The sequence below is a fragment of the Ochlerotatus camptorhynchus genome, unplaced genomic scaffold (assembly GCF_037179485.1).
Source record: "Ochlerotatus camptorhynchus isolate MF236.1 unplaced genomic scaffold, CSIRO-AGI_Acam_v1.1 ptg000412l, whole genome shotgun sequence".
NCBI classification, from domain to species: domain Eukaryota; kingdom Metazoa; phylum Arthropoda; class Insecta; order Diptera; family Culicidae; genus Ochlerotatus; species Ochlerotatus camptorhynchus.
In genome coordinates, this window is record NW_027040898.1 from 846,361 (window position 1) to 871,400 (window position 25,040).

The following is a 25,040-nucleotide window of genomic DNA, read 5'->3' on the forward strand; positions in this document are numbered from 1 at the left end:
GATTGTAGCCAAGGATTTTGTTTTCCTAGTGGGGTAAAATTTGGGTGGAAAAGTGCATTCAACTTCAAGTGGTGTGCTTTTTCCGGGAAAATGGCATTTCCACCCAAAGAGAATATGCACGTGAGTGTATATGTGCGCGCAAGGAAATGCAATCTTGCGCCTATGTTTTCCCGGGAATTTCCCAAGAAAGTATACCATATTTTTATACCAGGACATTCTGCAGACTATGCACAACATGATGGTATACATAAACATATGATTTTCGAAAATTTGTAGCATGGTTTTTCAATTTCCAAACCATGCGCCAAACATTCTCGCTGTAAATTCGTCACGGACATAGTAAAGAAGCAATCAGCAATAACGCATTTGTTTTACCACGTTGCCACATTTTCTTGTTCGTAGGTCCACGAGTCCTTTTTCGCTAGTTCGCTCATCATATCAAATTGATCAGGAATTCTTCCGAATGTCAAAAATTATATCGAAGACCTACGACGGATCCGAAATTGAAATTGAGATCTCCATATATTCTTTCATCATATCAAACTGAACAGGAGTTCTTCAAAATCTTATCTTATCTATCGAAGACCTACGACTTATCGGGAATTGAAATCGAATCCTGCATATTCCCTCATCACATCAAATTGATCTTTAATTCTTCCGAATAATCAGAAATTATATATAAAACGTATGACTAATCGGAAATTGAAAATGAGTTCTCCATATATTCCACCAACACATCAAATTGATCATAAATCCTTCTGTAGACATTCGGGCAGTTAGAATATATTTCAAAATACAAGGATGGTCAAAAATTCTTCCAAACTATCAGAAGTTATATGGAAACCCTTCGATTGATTGCAAATTGAAATCAAATTCTCCATAAATTCCTTGATCATATCATATTGGAATTATCAGGAATTATTCCGAATAATAAGAAATTATATAGGAAAATGAAATCGAGTTCTCCATATGTTCCCTCATCACATCAAATTGATCAGGATTTCTTCCAAATTATCAGAATTAATATCGAACACGTATGACTAATTGGAAATTGAAATTGAGTTCTCCATATATTCCATCAACATATCAAATTAATCAGAAATCCTTCTGATGAACTTCGGGCAGTTCGAATGTATTTCAAAATACAAGGATGATCAGGAATTATTTCGAAATTTCACCGAATTATCGAAAGTTATATGGAAACCCTATGACTGATTGGAAATAGAAATCGATTTCACCATAATGTGTACCCTATGTACCATATCAAAGTGTTCAGAAATTCTTCCGGATTATCAGAAATTATATTAAAGGTCTTCGACTAATAGAAAAATTGCAACCAAGTTTCCATATATATCTCAATCAAATCAGGTTGATCAGGAATTCTTTCGAATTATCAGAAATTATAAAAAAAAACTTCCTGATCAGAAATTGAAATCGAGTTGTCCTTATGCCCTTACCATATCAAATTGATCAGGAATTCTTTCGTGTGACCAAAAATTGTATCGAATACCTACGAATGGTGAGAAATTGAAATCGAGTTTTATCAGGACATCTTCCGAATTATCAGAAATTATATCGAAGACCTACGACTGATCGGAAATTGAAATCAAATGATCGCTATACACCCTAGCAAAGTGATAATGAATTCTTCCGAATTATCAGAAATCATATCAGGGCCTTCGACTTATAGAAGAATTGTCATCGATTTTTCCATATAGGTATATCTTTATCATATCAGGTTGATCGGCTATACTTCCGAATTATCAGAAATTATATCGAACACATACGGCTAATTGGAAATTAAAATTAAGTTCCCCAAATATTCTCTCATCATATCAGATTTATAAGGAATTCTTCCGAATCAGCAGAAATTATAAAAAAGACCAATTACTGATCGGAAATTGAATTCGAGGTCTTTGAATATTTCCTCATCATATCAAAGTGATCAGGAATTCTTCCGGATTATCATAAATTATATTGAAGGTCTTCGACTTATAGAACAATTGCAACCAAGTTTCCATATATATCTCAATCAAATCAGGTTGATCAGGAATTCTTTCGAATTATCAGAAATTATTTAAAAAAAAAACTATTTCTGACCAGATATTGAAATCGCGTTCTCCTTATTCCATGACCATATCAAATTGACAAGGAATTCTTCCGAATTATCATACATTATATCGAAGGCTTACGACTGATCGGAAATCCAAATCGAGTTTTCCATATATTCCTTCATCATATCAAAGTGATCAGGAATTCTTCCGAATTATCATATATTATACCGAAGGCCTTCGATTAAAAGAAGAATTGAAATCGAGCTCTCCATATATATCCTTTTTCCATCAAACTGAATAGAAATTGTCAGTTGGTCAGTAAGAATGTATTTACAAAATGTAATAATGATCAGGAATCATATAGAAGACTTTCAAATAATCAAAAATTTGTTTTAAACCCGTTGAATACTATCCAACAATGTCAGTTTGATAAATAATTCATTCGAATTATCATAAATGATACGAAGACCGAAATCGAGCTCTCCATATATTCCCTGGTCATATCAGAGTGATCGGGAGTCCTTCTGATTATCTTTGGTCTGTAAGAATGTATTTTCAAAATTTAGCATTGATCAGGAGCCATGTAGACGATCTTCAAATGATCTTGAAATAAAACCATTTGAATATTCTTACATCATATGAGATTGGTTAGGAATTCTTCCGAATTATAAGAAATTATTTCGAGGACTTCCAACTTATAGAAAAATGTATATTGTGTTCTCCATATATTCGCTTCTCATATCAAGTCATCTTCCGAAGATCTTCGGTCAGTTAGATTGTATTTTCAAAATATAAAGATGGTTAGTCGAAGTCTTTCAAATGATCTTAAATTGAAATTCAATCTTTTGAATATTATCGTCCCATATGAGGTTGATCAGTAATTCCTCCAATTTATCAGAATTCATATCGAAGACTTACGACTTACAGGAAATTGAAATCGATTCTCCATATATTCGCTCATCATATCAAAGTGATCAGTAATTATTATGATGATCGTCGGTCAGATAGAATGTAGCAAAGCTTCGAATATTCAAAGGATTTTATTTAAATTTCTGACCGTTTACAGATCTTCGACATGATTCCTGTTCAACGCTATGTTATGAAAATACGTTCTTATTGACTGAAGATCTTCAGAAGAATTGCTGATATATTTGTTATAAAAGGGGCGCTGGTGGTGTACTGGTAAGCGAGATTCCCAAAAGGCCTGGGTTCAATCCAAGTCGGCACCACCGGGGTTTTCTGAGGAATAAAATTTCTTATCACGCCTTCCTTCGGAAGGGAAGTTAAACCGTTGGTCCCCAGTCCATGAGTTGATGGGCCGATATGTAGGGTCCAGGTGTGGAAACTATCTCCCTGGTGCCGGTAGCATTGGTACTCAGTACGCAAAAGAAAATCGACGGAAACAAACCGAGGATTTTTTTTTATATGATAAAGAAATATATGGAGAACTCGATTTCAATTTTTTTATTAGTCCAAGGTCTTCGATATAATTTTTGATAGTTCGAAAGTATTCCTAATCAACCTCATATGATGAGAGAATATTCAATGGAATTATTTTTAATGTTTAATCATGTGATTCTTATATTTTGAAATGCATTCTTACTGACCGAAGATCTTCATAAGAATTTTTAATAATTTCGATTTGATAAGGAAATATTATATCAATTTATCAATTTATTTATTTAGTTAGTCGTTAATCAAAAGCGTAGATTACATTATAATATCATTACTTATGATCTATGATTTCGCAGTGCTTGGAATTATTTTTCAATTTTAGCGGTGACATATTTAGGACTATCATTTCAAGTTTTCATTATATATAGATATCATCTGACTTATCGGTCCATATTTCGCTTAGCTAGTGCGGTGGCGATCTACCGCGAACAAATGTCTATTACGCAATTTTCGAAACGGTGCATAAAAATTAAGTCTTGATAATAAACAACCTGAGTCAATGCGTTGCGAAGCTATATTGTTTACGGAAGAGACCATATATGTTATATCGATGCTCTTTCAATACCTGAATGTTGATTAACAAGCAACATGCTTCATAAGATGGGAGAAGAAATGCTATCCATCCCAATTAACTCATATAATAAAAACTACTTTTGGATTGACTCTATTCGTTCAATTGTGTAAGGTGTAAAGTGGAAACCAAAACGCTTTATAAAATAAAATTGCTTTAAAATAAATATGAATTGCCTGCTCTAAGAATTATTGTGTTATAATGATCCACAATTGCTTATTTAGAATCCAGAAAAACACGTAAATCTTTTATTTTATATATTATTTATTTTATCAAACAAACTTTTACAACACCACGTCTAAAAAAACATGTACTTCATCAGCATGAATAAGCAGTTTGGGCTTTTTCAAAATAAGAGAGATATCGTTAACGTACAAAATGAAAAGAAGAGGTTCGAAGTGCGAGCCCTGAGGAACTCTTGACAGGACTTGAAATGAATTAGATTTTTTTCTCGCAGTATCTTACAATTGTCTGACGGTCCGTTCCCAAGTATCACTTGCAACATCGTTCTTGACAAATAAAACAAATCCCAGTTGTGAATAAGTTCTATATTAATTGCTTGCAAAACGTCTTGTTTTAGACCCGTTGTATTGTTTTTGTGAAGTATTCAACCTTTCTGACATGCTGTTTATATTGAAGTTATAATTCGGTATTGAATGTCTCAATTATCGGTTTACAACATATTTATAAAAAAAAAACTTGGTGAAAACATGCTAGCCTTATAAACAACATCTTTTCGTATGTTAGTTTTAGAAACTTGAGCAAATATGAATACATCTTAAATATAACTTATTTAAAATATGAAAGTAATAAAATATATTTCAGTGGTACACATGACTAGCAAATTTTCATCAAATACCATCAGTTATAAATGTGTTATAAACAGGTAATTATGAGTTGCAATACCGAATTATAACTTCATTATATGATACAAGTAATGTTCTTGTTTTTCGAATACATTTCATTCATGTTTTATCATCCCAAGTATGGTGCGTAGAAGAGAAACGTAAGATAACTGATGATGGTACAGCACGCAACAACCACCCTACTGCTTTCTCTCTGAGATGATCACGTTGGTCATGACGAGAGGAGCAACACAATAGTTGGGTAAAGAAGAACTGCATTATAACACACCATCGACTGGAAATGCTCTCGAAACGTGGGGCTTTAGGTAGTGATGAAAACGTCGCTAGAACTATTCCACAGCCGCAGTCAGTTTATGAGCAACAAGAGGGACGCACATTTTTGCCTGTGGACTTGGAGACATACTTCAAGTCCCCGCGTACATCGTACGGGCTAGGCAAAAATGTGCGTTTATCTTGAAAAACTGTCGCTTTAATGGCCCTTCGCTCATTTTCAACTTCTATTCAATTTTCATACTGCCGTACTCTAACGGAACTATCCACCTACCCTCTTCTAAAGATCATTCTCTAGCTAATAAATCATCACACTAAAGCTTCATGTTAGCATTTCCAACCAACTCTAAAAATAAGTTGACATTCTATTTTTTCCCAAAAAAAAATATGTTTGCAAAAATTGGGAATTTTATCAAGAATATGGTGTACAATTCTATTAACAGTATCAAGCTTTTTCTAAAGAGCCCATGAGTTTTTTGAAAGTAGAATGTAAAGATTCACCAAAAAATTGCATCTGCATTGGGAGTATGAGATCTCATTTTATGCCCTTTTTTCACACAATTAAATACCCCAGAATAATAACTTTTGTTAATTGATGATGGAAACATAAAAAAAAATCCATTCGTTGGAAGGATGAAATTTATTTACAACATGCCCAAATTAGTAGGTTGCGTTATAATTATAATTAAGTTGCGCTAGCCAATTATATTTACCATAACATATGTGTTTTATATAGACATCACCTCTTGCGCTTTTATCGTGTGACTAGACTAAGTAAAAAATCTTGAAAGCGATTCTGCTGATTTTTACTTGATTTATTTGGTTTAGTCCTAAGAAAACATTTTTTTTAAATAAACTGCAATGTCTCAATAAACCAATGACTGCGAGCAGAATGCTCTCATTTTCTGAATCAGAAATGAATGAAATCAGCATGCGTTGATTGAAAATGCCATAGATATGAAGTTTAATTTCAGGAGGAAATTAAGATACTATTTATTCGGCTATTTGGAAGAATATTTCAATAGAAATATTATAATCATAATCTGTGGCGAATATAAAAGTTTCACCTGCTATATTTGTTTTCACCCACACACACTCAAATTCTTTAGATTAAGATTGGATAATGACTTCCTAATTATTATTTTTATGAAATTGCGATGCACTATTCATGTGATTGAAATTCTTACAATAAACCAGAATTACAATAAAAAGTGTTCCGGAGAAAAAAATTCTGATCAGCCGTAAGGCTTCTATATAATTTCTGATGATTCGAAAGAATTTTATATGATGCGAGAATTTGAAATAATTCCTGATCATTCTTATATGGTGGGATACTATTCAAACAATGTAGATTCAATTTTTGGTCATTTGAAGGTCTCGACATTATTCCTAAGATCTTATATTTTGAAATACATTCCAACTGAAAAGATCTTCAGATGAATTTATGATCAATTAAACATGATAAGAAAATATACGGAGAACTCGATACCAATTTCTGATCAGCCGTAAAGCTTCCAACTAACTTCTGATAATTCGGAAGAATTTCGAAATATTTCCTGACTATCGTTGTATTTTGAAATACATTCTAACTGCCCGAAGATCTTCAGAAGGATTTCTGATCAATTTGATATGTTGATGGTATACATGGAGAACTCAATTTCAATTTCCCGTCAGTCGTAGGTCTTCGATGTAATTTCTTATAATTCGGGAGAATTCCTGATCAATTGATGTGATGATGGAATATATGGAGAACTCGATTTCAATTTCCAATCAGTGGCAATTTCTGATAATTCGTAAACAATTCTGATCAATATGATATGATGAGGGAATTAATGGAGAATGCGATTTCAATTTCCAATCAGTCGTAGGGATTCCATATAACCTCTGATTATTTGGAAGAATTTCAAAATAATTCCTGACCATCCTTGTATTTTTAAAATCAGTCTAACTTCCCGAATGTCTTCAGAAGGATTTCTGATCAATTTGATATATTGATGGAATATATGGAGAACTCAATTTCAATTTCCGATTAGTCATACGTGTTAGGTATAATTTCTGATAATTCGCAAGAATTCCTGATCAACCTGATTTGATTGAGATATATATGGAAACTTGGTTGCAATTGTTCTATTAGTCGAAGACCTTCAATATAATTTATGATAATCCGGAAGAATTCCTGATCACTTTGATATGATGAGGAAATATTCAAAGACCTCGAATTCAATTTCCGATCAGTAATTGGTCTTTTTTATAATTTCTGCTGATTCGGAAGAATTCCTTATAAATCTGATATGATGAGAGAATATTTGGGGAACTTAATTTTAATTTCCAATTAGCCGTATGTGTTCGATATAATTTCTGATAATTCGGAAGTATAGCCGATCAACCTGATATGATAAAGATATACCTATATGGAAAAATCGATGACAATTCTTCTATAAGTCGAAGGCCCTGATATGATTTCTGATAATTCGGAAGAATTCATTATCACTTTGCTAGGGTGTATAGCGATCATTTGATTTCAATTTCCGATCAGTCGTAGGTCTTCGATATAATTTCTGATAATTCGGAAGATGTCCTGATAAAACTCGATTTCAATTTCTCACCATTCGTAGGTATTCGATACAATTTTTGGTCACACGAAAGAATTCCTGATCAATTTGATATGGTAAGGGCATAAGGACAACTCGATTTCAATTTCTGATCAGGAAGTTTTTTTTTATAATTTCTGATAATTCGAAAGAATTCCTGATCAACCTGATTTGATTGAGATATATATGGAAACTTGGTTGCAATTGTTCTATTAGTCGAAGACCTTCAATATAATTTATGATAATCCGGAAGAATTTCTGAACACTTTGATATGGTACATAGGGTACACATTATGGTGAAATCGATTTCAATTTCCAATCAGTCATAGGGTTTCCATATAACTTCTGATAATTCGGTGAAATTTCGAAATAATTCCTGATCATCCTTGTATTTTGAAATACATTCGAACTGCCCGAAGTTCTTCAGAAGGATTTCTGATTAATTTGATATGTTGATGGAATATATGGAGAACTCAATTTCAATTTCCAATTAGTCATACGTGTTCGATATTAATTCTGATAATTTGGAAGAAATCCTGAACAATTTGATGTGATGAGGGAACATATGGAGAACTCGATTTCATTTTCCGATATAATTTCTTATTATTCGGAATAATTCCTGATAATTCCAATATGATATGATCAAGGAATTTATGGAGAATTTGATTTCAATTTGCAATCAATCGAAGGGTTTCCATATAACTTCTGATAGTTTGGAAGAATTTTTGACCATCCTTGTATTTTGAAATATATTCTAACTGCCCGAATGTCTACAGAAGGATTTATGATCAATTTGATGTGTTGGTGGAATATATGGAGAACTCATTTTCAATTTCCGATTAGTCATACGTTTTATATATAATTTCTGATTATTCGGAAGAATTAAAGATCAATTTGATGTGATGAGGGAATATGCAGGATTCGATTTCAATTCCCGATAAGTCGTAGGTCTTCGATAGATAAGATAAGATTTTGAAGAACTCCTGTTCAGTTTGATATGATGAAAGAATATATGGAGATCTCAATTTCAATTTCGGATCCGTCGTAGGTCTTCGATATAATTTTTGACATTCGGAAGAATTCCTGATCAATTTGATATGATGAGCGAACTAGCGAAAAAGGACTCGTGGACCTACGAACAAGAAAATGTGGCAACGTGGTAAAACAAATGCGTTATTGCTGATTGCTTCTTTACTATGTCCGTGACGAATTTACAGCGAGAATGTTTGGCGCATGGTTTGGAAATTGAAAAACCATGCTACAAATTTTCGAAAATCATATGTTTATGTATACCATCATGTTGTGCATAGTCTGCAGAATGTCCTGGTATAAAAATATGGTATACTTTCTTGGGAAATTCCCGGGAAAACATAGGCGCAAGATTGCATTTCCTTGCGCGCACATATACACTCACGTGCATATTCTCTTTGGGTGGAAATGCCACTTTCCCGGAAAAAGCACACCACTTGAAGTTGAATGCACTTTTCCACCCAAATTTTACCCCACTAAGAAAACAAAATCCTTGGCTACAATCGGACGGAATTTGTTTCCCTATATTCGATTTCCTTCACAGGATTTTCGGGACGTTTCCTGGAAAACAACCCAAATCACAGACAAACGGCTCAAAATGTCCGAACGATGGCCTTAACAATGCCCAGGATTACATCAGTATTAGTCGCATCTTCAAGCTCCTGAATGTCAATTGCTGCGGACTCCATAACTGCCAACACCATGAATTTACTCTCAGCGTCAAATGTCTCGGAAGACGGGTTTTCAACGAGACGAGACAAGGGATCAACCAAGTTGGACTATCCTTTGCGGTACTTTACTACAAAAGAAAAGGATTGGAGACGCAGCACCCATCTTTCAATTCGAGCACATGGCCGAGAAGTTGGTTGAAAAATCGCTTCCAATGGTTTATGGTCCGTTTCCAGCTCAAATGTTCTTCCGTACAGGTATATTGAAAATCGCTCAACCGACCAAACCAAGGCCAACGCCTCTTTCTCGGTCTGGCAATATCTGCGCTCCGTGGATGTTAAACTTTTGCTAGCGTAGGCGATCGGACGAGGCTGGCAATCCGTTGGACCTTCAAATTGAATCAACACAGCTCCAAGAGCCACTGGTGATGCATCCGCAATTAGTCTTGTTCGGAGTGTATTATCGAAAAAGTACAGTTGCTGAACGTTACCAATCATATCCTTAAGTTTAACGAAAGATTCCTCTTGGTCTTTACCCCACGAGAACTTAATGCCGGATCGGATCAATTCCCGAAGAGGAGCCGTTATTGTTGCTAGATTTGGAAGAAATCGTCCGGCATACGTAACTAATCCGAGGAAACTTCGGACTTCTTCTGAGGTGATTGGTGTACGAAAGCATTGAAGCGCTTCAACCTTACTGTTCGAGGGTTTGATACCATCTGAAGAAATTGTGTGTCCGAGAAAGTCTAAGCGGTCCACCTTAAACAAACATTTCTCCTGGTTCAGGAGAATTCCATGTTCGTTCAAAACCGATAACACTAATTTTAGTTCCACATCGTGCTCTTCCTCGGTGCTGCCGAAAACAAGGATGTCATCAATAAAATTTACCGTTTGCTTACAGCTGCTCAAAATTTGTTCCATGATTCGTTGGAATATTTCTGGAGCAATAACAATTCCGCTTGTATCGGAAAAGACCCATGTGGGTTATGAAGGTTGTTATGTAACGACTCTTTTCCTTCAACTCCACTTGATGGAAAGCCCTAAAATATCTTGCTGACGTGAACCGTGGCAAAAAGTCCTCAATTGTTGGCATGATATGGCGCTCACGCAAGATCGCAACGTTCGCTCGTCGCATATCGACACATAGCCGAAGATCCCCATTATCTTTAACCACAGTTACCAAAGGTGAAACCCACTGACATCCACCTTGAACAGGTTCGATAATATCACTAATAAGCAAAGACGTCAGTTTCTCTTCAATTTTTGATAAAAGAGCAATAGGAGGACGGCGAGGATGTTGACACACCGGAACGACAGACTTATCAATAGGAATCTCAACTTGAACGCCTTTTATCTTGGGAAACGGGTGTTTTTGTGTGTACTCAACCATACTAACTCCGTGTGTACTCGGTAATCCAATCACCAAAACACCCAGACTCATGGCTGTGGCACGACCCAGTAAGCATTGCTGACCTCCAACCACAACGTAGAATGTCGCAACCTGTTCGATGGTTTTTCCTCCATCGTCTACGGAGATATTTGCGTCAAATTTGCCAAGAACGGACAACGGTTTTGCTTCCTTGCCATATGGTAGAAAAACTTCGGTGCAGTGCTTCTCCTGGTTCCAAACCTTTGCTCCATTGTTCTTCATGTACACCCAGGCCTTTTCATTGATAATATTCTTCTTACAGCCAGAGTCAATCAATAGTTGCAACGTCACTCCCCCAAGCTTAAGCCACAGAAATTCTCCTCCATCGTTTATGCTAAATATGAAACTCCGATCTTTCCTTTCCTCCTCGGTTTCGATCTCATGTATGCGTTGTCGCTTGAATCCTTTGCTAGGGCCGGGTCTAGGTTCTTCAGCATACTTTCGTTTTCCTGCAGGGGTTCGACATCGTGCTGCAAAATGACCAATCCGTTTGCACTTTATGCACTCTCTACCACGTGCAGGACAGTTCGGATCATTGGCAAAATGATCCCTTTTTCCGCATCTCATGCATTCTCTGATCGGGATGTTTCGAATTTTGTTGACGTTATTTCTTTCGGCAGCATTGATATCAAAAGACTCCGAAAACCCAGTTGATGGAAGATTCATCAGCTGTGCCTGGTGTTTCACAGATTCGTACGAACTAACGATTTTCGCGACTTCATCTATGTTGAGAGAATCCTTTTGCAAAAGCTGCTCTTTCAAATCGCTCGGGGCAAATAAGATGACCTTATCAATAACACTTATTGCCCTGCTCTCCTGCGCAGTACTTCCGAAATTGCACTTACTGGCCTGATCCTGGCAACGCAACATGAATTTCTCCAATGGCTCTTCATGATTCGGTTTAAGCGTCCAGAAAACGTTCCGTTCGAACGTTTCGTGCTGCTTAGGTGAAAAGTAAGCGTCTAGCTTCTGTATAGCGACAGCGTACGGATCTATATTCTTCTCCTTATCTGCAGTCACATCCGCGCCGGGAATTGAAGTAAACACCTCCTGAAGGTCCGGCCCAGCTCTAGCTAGGAAAAGATTCTTGATGCGTGTTTTATCAGTCTCCCCCGATGCCGCAACTATATACTCAAAGTTTCGTTTAAACTTAACCCACTCATTACGAACAGTGTTACGAGGGAAAGTCTTGAACTTGAAGGGCTGTATCTCCCACTTTTCCATAATCGATCTGTCTGATCCTAAAATAACAGTTTATAGAAAGTTAACCATGATTCATATCATTACTGTCTCGCGTATTAGTTCTTACCAAGCAGGTACTTGGTTTAATTGCAGTCTATAGCCCGTCGTCAGCTACCTGGTGACTTTTTTTTTTTACCCTCACCCACTGTACAGCCGCTACTTAATCGTAGCTTATCACATCCAGTGACGATTATCCGCTGTCACAGCCGCTACTGTGTAGCCTATCGCTTCCAGCGACAAAACTCGAACCACTGCTGTTTCAGCAGTCGCTACCCTGTAGCCTATCGCTTCCAGCGACGATATTTGTTTTTACTCACTGCTCTTCGGCAGTCAATAAGCTTTCCAAAATACACAAACAAGACGACGTTACCTTCAACAGAAAAAAAAAACATTGTAAACGTAACCTCAACTTCCTCCCCACAAACATCGGTTTGAGTAAACAAATAGAGTCTGTCTCTCGCTTAGATTTTCATGCATTTCAATGTTCTTACCTGTCCAGTTACACCTCGTCGCCAATGTAATAATCGAGATGTTGTGATAAATAATAAAGGGACTTCAATTTACATACGCTTTACAAAGTGTTTATTCTCGACGTTTTCACTACACTCCTTGCGTACCTTCACTGCCCGCTCTTTACTCACCCAGGCCCGTACTTTACTAAAGGGTGATACGGTCAAAATTTGGTCAAGGGAAAACGCGTGTAAATCGGTGAAATCGTTTATTTAAAAAATCAAATTAAATTTCTTTTTCAAGTTCAATTACTATAAAATTCAGGAAAAATATTCAGTTAGGCTTCCGCTTTTCCAAATCCGAATTGCCGGGCCTTACGCTTGACCCCTGCCATCAGATTTTGTACAGCCACCTTGTCCACCTTCTTCGCCGCAGAAAGCCAGTTTGCCTTGAACTGCTGCTCGCCCTTAGCAGTTTTTTTGGTCTTCTTTAGGTTCCGCTTGACAATAGCCCAGTATTTCTCAATTGGGCGGAGCTCTGGCGTGTTGGGAGGGTTCTTGTCCTTGGGAACCACCTGCACGTTGTTGGCGGCGTACCACTCCATGGCCTTTTTACCGTAATGGCAAGATGCCAAATCCGGCCAAAACAGTACGGAACAACCGTGTTTCTTCAGGAAAGGCAGCAGACGTTTATTCAAACACTCTTTCACGTAAATTTCTTGGTTGACAGTCCCGGAAGCTATGAAAATGCTGCTTTTCAAGCCACAGGTACAGATGGCTTGCCAAACCAGATATTTCTTTGCGAACTTTGACAGTTTCATGTGCTTGAAAACATCTGCTACCTTTCCCCTTCCTTTTGCCGTATAAAACTCCTGTCCCGGAAGCTGCTTGTAGTCGGCTTTGACGTAGGTTTCATCGTCCATTACCACGCAGTCAAACTTCGTCAGCATCGTCGTGTACAGCCTCCGAGATCGCGCTTTGGCCGTCGTATTTTGTTTATCATCGCGATTTGGAGTCACTACCTTCTTGTAAGTCGATAGTCCGGCTCGTTTTTTGGCTCGATGCACGGTTGTAGACGATACACCCAGCTTATTTGCGGCATCTCGGAGAGAGAGGTTAGGGTTTCGCTTGAAACTACCGGCAACTCTCTTTGTCGTCTCAGCGGCTTCCGGTTTTCGATTTCCCCCCGATCCAGACTTCCTGGCTGTCGACAAACGTTCCCCAAACACTTTAATTACATTTGTAACGGTTGATTTGGCAACTTTTAGCGATTTTGCCAACTTTGCGTGCGAGTAGCTCGGATTTTCGCGATGCGCGAGCAAAATTTTGATACGCTGCTCTTCTTGCTTGGACGGCATTTTGACAACTGAAGAGTGAATTCCAAAATTAAAATAGGAGCAACATTCTACACACACACACCTTCAAAATGAGGGGTGTTCAGGTTTTTTAAATGCAAAATTGAAAGAAATACGTCAAGTTGATATTGACCAAATTTTGACCGTATCACCCTTTAATCAATCATTTTACATTTAAACTCTTTTTATTAGGAACCATAAACCAGGGCCGCACTCGGCACCACAGGTTTCACTAAAATGTTTGAATAATTGACGAAATCCGAATAGATAAATATGATCATCAAATCACTTACCGCGTATCAGGCACAGAAAAGGTACAATATTCCGAAAACGACACTTCACGCAAAAATTAAGGGAAGCCACGGCAAGAAATATGGAAGGGAAATAGTGTTGAGTGTTGTTTTGGAGAACCAGCTAGGGGATTGGGTTTGTATGTGCGCTGCTTCTGGCAGCCCCAAGACGACCAAAAAGATCTTGGAAGCTGCTAAAGACCTTGCGTCACTAGTTGGGCGTAAATTTAAAGGAGGAATTCCATCGTCAGGTTGGCTGAAAGGGTAACCATCGATTTCCGAACTACCACGAAAGCGCCGAAAGAATCTGTTAATATGAATTTACATTAAGCACTTCTCATACACCTTCTGTGTGTGAATTAACTTGAAATAAAATGTTAACAAACTAAAAATTGCTAACTGAAACTTATTTCCGAAAAAAAACTCCTAGTAGAAAAAAAAACTATAAAACCGGAATTAAGTTCTGATATTTTGTCATTCCCCGGGAGCACCCAGAACATGCCCGGAAGTAGCCAATGTGGTCCAAGGCACTCAATGTTGTTATTGATCTTGTTATCGAATTTGGAAGTAATGTGAAGTGTCGCATGATAGGTTTTATTCCTTCCATGTCAAAATTAGGTCCATGTTCCATATACCCTGGAACTTGTTCCGGCCATATCTCCGGAACCAGTTGACCGATTCCAAAAATATTCGATAGCTTTCAATAGGACCACAATACATATAGTTTGACGCTAAAATTTTTCCAAATCGGGTGAATGATTTCCGAGAAAATGAGCCATGATGAGTAGCTAATGCGTGGAAAGTGAACTTTTTTAAAAACGAAGTTAAACTCAAATTTCTTGATTTTTTTTTTAAATAGCAAATTTATAAAAACTGTATAAAAGGATTTTTTCATGATACCAATGTAACGTTCCCTGTGTTACGCTAAGCTGACGGCTTAAGCGCCACCTTTCAAAGAAGGACCGTCAACTCGTTCTTAATTACCCGGCAAGAAACTTCCCTTCTCAGGGCAGGTCACTCAGATGTTGACACAAACGAACTTACTTATTTTGACCCAAACGTCTAAAGCCAACCAATCAGATTAGGATACTCAAATTTAAAAACACCAATTCAAACCGCGAAAATGAAATAATTCTTTAAAATCAACCAAGGGGAAATATGCAATAGTTATTTAAACCCAAACCAATCTAACAAATATAAACATATACAAATAACGTGACGCAAAAGATGTGTGGAGTAACTAATCTAAACTAGAAGTAATTTTTCTTTTATTCAATTTACTTGGACGAAACCCGAATATACTAAACTTAAATTTATCGAGCTAGCGATTTATTAATTAAAATTCAAGGGAAATCGAAATTTATTGAATTAAGGCAAACTTAACAGTTTCCTACTGTGACGTCACGTTTCTATTTCATGTATGTTAGCATATCCATTCAAGATCGAATAAAACTAATGTGAGCAGTTTTCGGACAGATCTGACCTGGTTCCTTCAGCGTCCGGTCCCTCGTTGGATGTCCCGCGACGTTCTAGTACGCGAACTGAAACAGGATCAGTTGGGCAAGTAAGGGGTATAGCAGGCGTCCCCAAGCGTAGTGGAGTGATAAGCTGTAGTAGCGGTATGCAGTTTACGCCGCACGACTTGGCGAGACGAGTCGTTCCAACAAAGGCTACCAATTGCGCAGTAGCAGTGGTAGTGCGTCGTAGCCGAACGAGAAAATGCGCAGTAGCAGTAACGGGTGGGCGTAATGGCCGTCCAACTAACAGCCAGCATAAGACGGTGGATGTCCTAGCTGCTTGAAACAGCCCGCTCCAGTTTCGACGATATTTGCCAATTCTAGCACTAGCCAATACAAGCCGATACAAGCCGCCCGCGTTGACTGGGTAAGGAGGGCCTGTTAACGCGGAAATCTCACATTATTTGCTCTCCAATTTACTACTAACTAATTAGGCTTTCAAAGTGTTTTTATGTTACTTCATACGCGAAGATAACGATCGTTAGAAGAGGGTAGGTGGATAGTTCCGTTAGAGTACGGCAGTATGAAAATTGAATAGAAGTTGAAAATGAGCGAAGGGCCATTATGGTACAGCACGCATGATGATGGTACAGCACGCAACTACCACCCTACTGCTTTCTCTCTGAGATGATCACGTTGGTCATGACGAGAGGAGCAACACAATAGTTGGGTAAAGAAGAACTGCATTATAACACACCATCGACTGGAAATGCTCTCGCAACGTGGGGCTTTAGGTAGTGATGAAAACGTCGCTAGAACTATTCCACAGCCGCAGTCAGTTTATGAGCAAAAAGAGGGACGCACATTTTTGCCTGTGGACTTGGAGACATACTTCAAGTCCCCGCGTACATCGTACGGGTTAGGCAAAAATGTGCGTCTATCTCTAAAAACTGTCGCATTAATGGCCACTCGCTCATTTTCAACTTCTATTCAATTTTCATACTGCCGTACTCTAACGAACTATCCACCTACCCTCTTCTAAAGATCATTCTCTAGCTAATAAATCATCACACTAAAGCTTGATGTTAGCATTTCCAACCAACTCTAATTAGGCTTACCTGAATTTCAAATTTCACCAAGTTCACAATATATATTCAATATCAATTTCTATTTTGATCAAAATATGATCCTGCACTCGACAAATTCAAAACTGTGGAAAATTATTTAGATGGATTTAAATCATCAAAATTCACAAACCGCCCGAACTTGCTTCGAGTTTAGATGTTGCACACAGAGTTTATATTACCGACGTCAGTAAAATTTTACTGGGTTTTTAAACAGCTGAGTTTTCAGTAATCAAGCCACAAGTGTTTTGTCGTTACTGAAAACTCCGTAAATAGCACAAACCGTGAACTGTCAAAAAGTGCCTGTTTAGTCAGTAAAGAACTACTGACTTTTTCAGTAATTTGTTTGTTTACCTTCAGCTTTGTTTTTTTTTTTTGTTTTTTTGACGATAAAGTCAGTAAATTATTCAAAACGGCTGATTTATCGGTGAATTAAAATACGATTTCGAGATGACAAAACAACAAATTTTCGGGCTTTTTTTAGTTTTTATTGTTACTGCATTTATGCAGCAGTGTACATGTTTATGTGTAGGTATGTAGTAGCAGCGCTCAATTTTTGAGCTATTCCAAGTTAATAAGGAATTTTTCTCCCGTAGTGGTGAGGGTGTCGCCATTAAAAAGATAAAAAAAAACTGCTTGTCAGTTGGCTTAATTCCAGCTTTCAAAATCACAATGGATTGGCAGAGCAACTCAAAACTATATGAAAAATCTTTGTTGATGGGGATGGTGATGCCTTTCCATGAAATTACTGCATCAGAGTTGTCCTCCGAAAAATTTCCTCTCATGTAGAGTATGGGGTTGTCGCTTTTGACGATCGGGATCGGTTCATCATGCTGGAAAAAATGGGAAAAATATAAAAATAGGTAGGTACTTCATAATTGAGTAAAGCCATAGAAATGGAACAAAATCCAGTAATAATGAGAACATTTTTGAAATCACAAATGTGTATAGTTACCTGGATCCATTCAACGATGCCACTTAGTGGATTGTTGTCATCAGTGCCATTTCTTGTCCGCTTCATTCCACGACTTGGATTTTTCAGACGCATAATCCCAAGTGTTCTGAGAGTAACTATAAATAGTTTTCAATTTAATTAAATTAATAAAAAAAAAACGCTCGATTATCATTACCGCTTTGAACATGCTTCAGTATAGCTGAGTAAGTCTTCAAAACCCTGGTTTGTAAAGCCGTTGAAAATCAAGCTTAAGCTAGAAACAATAAAGTCAATAATCATTAAGATACAACTATTTTTAGAACCATAATCTCACCAATTTTCCATCAAAACAAGTTGACACCGGTAATTCCAGCAGATATGTGTTAAGCTCTCCTGATTGACGGAATCGATCGCGTTCGTTAAATGTCTTCACCCACAACTCCTCAGCACGTGCTTGTGTTCTAGGATTGGGACACATGAACTTCAATTCACCAATCTGAAACAAATAATGTGTAAAAATTAAGAAATTAAAGCAGAGAGCCATGACGTGTCTAAAAAACGTTACTATCACTGAGAAACAGATTATAGACACACTTATTTCTATATTTCAGTAAAAAAAACTGGTTATTAAACTCGAAAAACCCTTGCCTGAACACCAATACTGAAATTCAGCTAACATCGTCCCAGTTTCTATGCAATTTTTATATGAAAGACTATTTAATGCTGAAATGTTGAAAGCTCTCAGTTCCATACAGATGAAGAAGATAAACTGAACCAGAACATTACTCACAGTGTCTCGTCTGTTTTTTTTTCTGTGTAGCTAGTAACGATAAATAAGATACAAAAAATTACCAATTCTTCAACGTTCTCAGCAGGATCCTCACTGTCCATCGTGTTAGAAGATTCAATTTTGATTGCCTTCTCATCCGTGGATTTGCTGCGGATAATCTTTCTATCTGTGGATTTACGAATGAGATACTCTAGATGATAATGTATCCTGCCAGTATGTCTATGTTGGCCTCGAGCATGTTGGTGAAACCACAGTGCTTGAGGTACATCGGCATTGCTTGATCGCAAAATCGGGAAAGTTTCCACGAGTGATAAGGCGATGAGATTTTTTTGAAATGCTGAAGGACGCCTGGAAAAGTAAAAATTGATTAAGCATAAGAACAATGGAACTTAACAGCTTGAACTTACGGCCCATACGTTGATCTGAGGAAATCGCACAACACATTTTTTATTTTCGTCAAAACCTTGTCGTTAGGCTTACTTCCTTGCTTCAAGGACTCCATTATTTGTTGACCCTGGTCTGTTCTTCTGAAGACACGATTGATGTTGATTACCTGAAAGCGAATTTTTAACCTGGTAATTTTCGAGTGATTTTTTATTGAATCAAAGGATTAAAATTAAAAAATGTTTAAAATTAGTGCACTTATCCTACTAGTGGACAGTGAAACAAAATGCTTGGAAAATATCTGGAGTCTCAAGGGCCACGCAAATTGCATCCGTTTGCGTTGCGTTGGCGTTAATTATTAAAAATTAAAATTGCGTAAAATTATTAAAATTTACTTACTTTCTCAAGTCGGATGCCGTGATACGGATTTTCTTCAATGCTATCAACACAATCCTCGTCAGTGTCCTGACGTCTACCTCTGCATTTTCATTTCGATAGCTTTCATCTTCAGAATCCAGTCGTTCCACAATAAATTCTTCAACTGTAAGTGCACTTGAAATCTCCCTCTGGATGCGTTGGATGCATTTGATTAACTTCGTCTTCATCTGCAGTTGTGAAAAATCTTGTTCATTCAACTCCATGAACGTCTCCAAATCGTCAATGCCTTCGGACACTGAAATGTGCAAGAAAATAAAATATTAGGAAAACATTGCAAAAAAACCTAACTTTTGAAATAATATGTTAGCCGCAGACGAATTCCTAAAAATAACTGAAATTGGATGGTTCGAATGGTTGCACCCCCATCTGGTGGTGATACAAAATTGATCAACTCCAACGACAAATCCACATTCGACACGTAATTTCTTTTCACCTGAAACTCTATTTGGTCCACCTTGCGCCCAAACTTATTCTTCTAAGAAATTTTCCGAACTGAATGTATTGAAACTTGATACAATGAAAATATGTATGGTTTAAAACAAAGTGCAAGCTTTCTCTGTGATATTCTTGTTATCAACATTTTAACTTCAATTGACAATCACTTCAATTGACGAACTGCGCAAACTCACCCACGCAAACAAACACCATCATCAGGTAGGGAAATCTTTCCCCTACTAGCTGGTGTTGTTTATTTCTGTGAGTGAGCTAGCAGTTGACACAAATCGTCGATTGAAGTGATTGTTTGCAAAATCAGATACGTCGATTTGAATAGTTAGGCTTCAAGTATTTTCTTCACTTTTTGCACTTGCAGTTACTCACGTTGTCTGCTCACTTACTTTTTGGTTTGCTTCCATGATTGGTTGATTCTGATGTTCCAAAGGTCGTCTGCGGTCTTGCTCTCTGACTGCCTTTACAATCCGGATACTGGGGATACTGTATAACAGAAGCTGCTGCTGCCTGGGTGGACGTGCTGTCAAATCAGCCTACTGATCATTCTTGTATCAAACTGATTCCAAACGTAAACAAACGCTGTAGGTTTCTTATGGCTTGTTTACGTTTGGAACCAGTTTTGCAAGGTAGGCGACGATTGCTCGTATTTGACAGCCACTGATATTTCAAGTTGAACATTGCATTAGGTCCTAAGTAACATTGACAGATTCTCTTCGTCGACTTTCTCTTTATAACCCGATGGCCATGTAAAGACATTCCCAGGTATTTTCAGTACACAGATCGATACAAGAAGCTTTTATCTAGCATCTAATTCGACAAACAGAACAAGAAACGGTTATGTGCTCAAGTTATTAACGAAATAGAAAATCGACGAAGAAAATCGATCAATGTTACTTTGGACCTAATGCAATGTTCAGCTTGATTTATTAACATGAGTTGCAATACACCTTTTTGATGTGTTTCGCTAGAGTTGATGTTTATTATTGACATTGAATTAATGCTTACCTGAAGTGATTTTATCTTATTTAAATAATGATTTATTTTCGATATTTAATCTAATATCTCTAATTTTGTGAAATGCTTGATGCGGTTCGAATGATGCAAAATGAAAGTGATCAAAAATATATGATTGACGATGAATTAGAGTCTTCAGTAATCCTGATTGAAGCAGCGTCTTGATACAAATTTAATTTTACTATTGTATGGCGTCCAAAAGGAAAATGTTGTGTGTTGGAAAACTTCATCGACGTGAACTAATTGATCTGCTTCCAATTCATCAACCTCATACGCTTGCAAAAAGTTATCATACTCTAGTGTTTTGCAGGATCGTAGCAGGAAATGTACTTCTCCATCGATTTCAACTACTTCCCTGATGATGCCATATGATGGAAAAAGCATGTTCTGGTGGATTTTTACAGCAACTAAGAGGTTTTTCCTGAATTCGATTCCGTTGATTTCCACCGATTTTAGACTGCACATGTTACTGTTATCCTTGTGTACGTGAAGGTAGCTTATTGTTTCTTCATTCCTCATCGCAGTTGGCTTGAACAGGATTTTGTCATGGAATGGTTTTTCAAGTAAATCAATCACCAATGAGAAACATTGGCGTTTAGCCAGGCTTTTGCATATATTTTTAAAAAAAATTTCGATTAACTGCTGCTTGATTCTTTGCAGGTTTATTTTTCTGCTCAAATGGTAGGCAATTTGATTGCTTCGCACTACCAATATGCTTTATGCATTCAGCATAATGTTGTAAATGGTGAATTTTGTTAATTCTTCTCCCAAAATAATTGCAAAATAGATCAGTAAACAGGCGCACATGTTCTCCAAGCCACAAAAGCATATCTTCGGATACAATTGGTGACAGAATTATTCTCGTTATGTTTATTAAGTTGCATTCATTGGGAATCTTATGACCGAATAAAAAAGGAAACGCACGTAATAGCAGGAAACATGAGCTCCAGGGGAAGATATTTTTTTTTTTTTTTTTATATATATCTTTATTAAGGAGACTTTCAGCCGTTGGCTGGCTCGTCTCCGCTGGGGAAGATAACATATCGTTTGTCACATTGCCCATGGGTCGATTTTTTCGATCAGCGTATCCGTAATTGAAATGATTGATGCGGCTGTTGATAAACTCCACTGTGAAGCCTAAACCTTCTTGCTGCGAATATTGACTAATGACTAATTGCAATGTTAAGGGAATCACCCCTTCAGCCAGGTCATGCATAGGGTCAAGTGACCAATTGTTGGTTATGTGATAGTATTGCAGAATATTTAATATGCAGCCAGTTTTTTCAAGCCACATTGCGACGGTTGTAAATCACCAGATTGTACTGCTTTTAGGCTGTCGTTGTACCATTCAAGTGTTCTGATGGGGAACTTTTTCGCAGGGTTTTCCTTAAATTCAGACCGATGAACTGTACAAATTCGGAAAAAATAATTTGCGCTTGGACTTAGCAACCCGAAAACGTCGTGCACCGCCAATGTGTCGCCCACGAACATTGTGACCACTGCTCGTAACTCAAAACTTTCAGACCCATAAAATATGGTTATTCCTTGCTCTAGCTTCTTTAAATCAGCAACCAAAGGTTCCATAATTGTATTGCATCCGTACTTCTTGACAATCCGCGAGGGAGCTAGTATAACAGGGAAAATTGTCTTCGGAGAGCTATTACATCTATCAGGAAAGTTTTGTACTTTAAATAAAAAATTGGCAATTTTATTCTTCCCTGCTCTCGAACTCAGCGCATTACCCAGCTCAACGTCATCTTCGTATAAACTAATTCTTACTGCGTTAGGATATCGTTTGAAGTATTCATTTGAATCATAACGTGAGCCAGTCTCAAACGAACTGTATTCCTTGACACCCGGCGTTTCTTCAACGTTGAAGAAGGCTTCGGTTGTATGTATCTCTGAAAATTAACTTTAGCGTTTCAATTATCGGTATGTACGTGAACGTTTCATTGACAAGTACGCGCCTGGGAATGCTATCTACATGGCGTACTGCAACACGCCTTCCGACACATTTTTCAACTGTCTCAGGAAATTGTGTAGCGATCTTTTCAAGATACGCTTTTTGTTTGGAGTACGTTCTTACATCACTAAACAAGTCGATATTTTTGAAACTATTCAAATAGCTTTGCACGGGGTCACTTGAAGGATCAATCTGATTTAATTTGAAAAAAAGATTTTGCTTGGATTTCCAGAAACTCAAGAAGCTGTGAAATAATATTGTCACACATTTTTACAGTTTCTGTAACCTTTTTTGTGGCAAACCCGTATCCGCCGTAAGTCGACAAATGCTTAGGGATGCCATCCTCTTGATTTCTTCTAATGTTAGGTGTGGTTCTATATTAAATTCGTTTGACGTATTATTTTGCTCGATAGTTTGTGGACGGTTGTCATCGGAAAAATCAGTTAAACAAGGAATTACGCTGCTAGATGGTTCAACCGGTTGATGAATTTCCTTAATGTGACGTATCAAACTTGAAAAATTTTGATACCGCATTTGGCATCGAGCATAAGTGCAGTCATAATGACAAAAATCTGGGGATAAATCGCCTCTTTGAGCATGCCAATTTACGTGGCGACTCAAGCCCTTTGTAAATCCGGGTACAGACCGCCGGCAAAAAAAGCAATTAATTGGTGTGTCCGCCATTTTATCTTCAGATTTTTACAGCTAAAAAACAAACAATTTTAATGAGAAATTTTACTTACGGAACATTTCTTGAGCCCCTACATCGGTTTCCCGCAGTTTCTCGATTATTGAATCCATGTTTTTCAATATTCTTAACCAATTTTATTTCACTTTTTCCACGTTTGAAATCCGGAATGAAATCCGTGAGCACACCAGAAAACGACGCAAGATAATGAAATGTCAAGTACCTAGCTCAATTTACTGGTGGGTTCAGTAATTCTGATATTTCGGTAACTGACAGTTCAGTAGAATATAATAAATACTGATAACTCTGTACTCTTGTTTACTGAAAATTTGTCATGTACCGTAAAGCTTCTAAATGACGGTAAATTCGGCACTCAATGTTACCGTATTCAGTTGTCTGTAGACAAAGTTACTGAACATCAGTAGCTTTTAGATAAAATGCTGAATGTTCGGTAATTTTTGTGTTTTACGGTGCAAAAACTGTAAAAAAAATTACTGAACAGGAAATCCGTGTTTAAGTGTGTGGGCAGTAAATTTCAATCTATTGGCTTCAACTTAAATCAGCAATTATCAACTTCTGATTATTTCAAAGCACTCCACTCAAATGATTCGATAGACGCGGAGTAGCTTGGGTTGTGCCTAAAAACTACTGCGTAATTTCTTCCTATTGGCAGATTCGAGAGAATAAACGTAGTTGTAAAAGCTGTTAAGCACAATAGCCAAATCTATTGAATTCTCTACGACGCAATGGTTTTAAATTTTAAAAATGGTATCTTAACTGCCGTGTCAAAAACTAGGTGGCGTCTACGAAAGGTGGATGTCTAAGATAGCATACAGACTCACTGCATGCTCTGAAAATTCATGGACATCCAAAGCTTTCATGAAGCTTATCTTTACTTGTATAGGTAGTACGAACGAACGAGTAAACATTAATAGAAAAATAATATTGTTCAAAACCACGTTACACCAATAAGTTTTAAACAAAGTTTTTTTTTAACAAATATGGGCTAAACTAGCATTTGCAAAAATAGGTCCAACCATCATCATTTCTTAGGTCCAACCAAGATCAGTATAGGTCCAACCAACATCATAATTCTTTGCTGAATAAAAACGTTTTATAAAATCATTTGTTCATAATATTTAACTATAAAATATTTTATGTTATTATTAGAAACAAGAAAGGTAGATCTTTCCCCTAATCACGCATTTTTCATAATTATTTGTTGAATTCATAAAAAAAATACGACATGAATGTTGGCGTCGTGTGAAACGGGCCTAAATAGGTTCAACCATCATCAGTTACCCTAACACATCAGCAGTTCCATTTCAAATGACGATAGTTTTTTTTTAATTTTTTGATCGACCTTCTACGATTATGTTGAAACTTTGCACAGTTGTTTGTTATTGTCCAACATGCCATTTTACATATTTGGTTCCCTAGTTTGCACACGACTAACACTTGAAAAGGGCTTATGCAAAAATGATACGCATCAATAGAAAAACATATATCTTGCGAACGATTTGTTTGAT

General features: G+C 37.1%; 1 protein-coding gene and 1 pseudogene across 5 annotated transcripts in view; one reads left to right on the forward strand and one right to left on the reverse strand.

Moving 5' to 3' along the window:
* Window positions 1–25,040, forward strand: part of LOC135710982 (uncharacterized) — an 825,769-nt gene that overhangs the window by 775,244 nt on the left and 25,485 nt on the right. The window lies entirely within an intron of this gene.
* LOC135710985 (uncharacterized) lies at window positions 1,454–20,281 on the reverse strand (annotated as a pseudogene).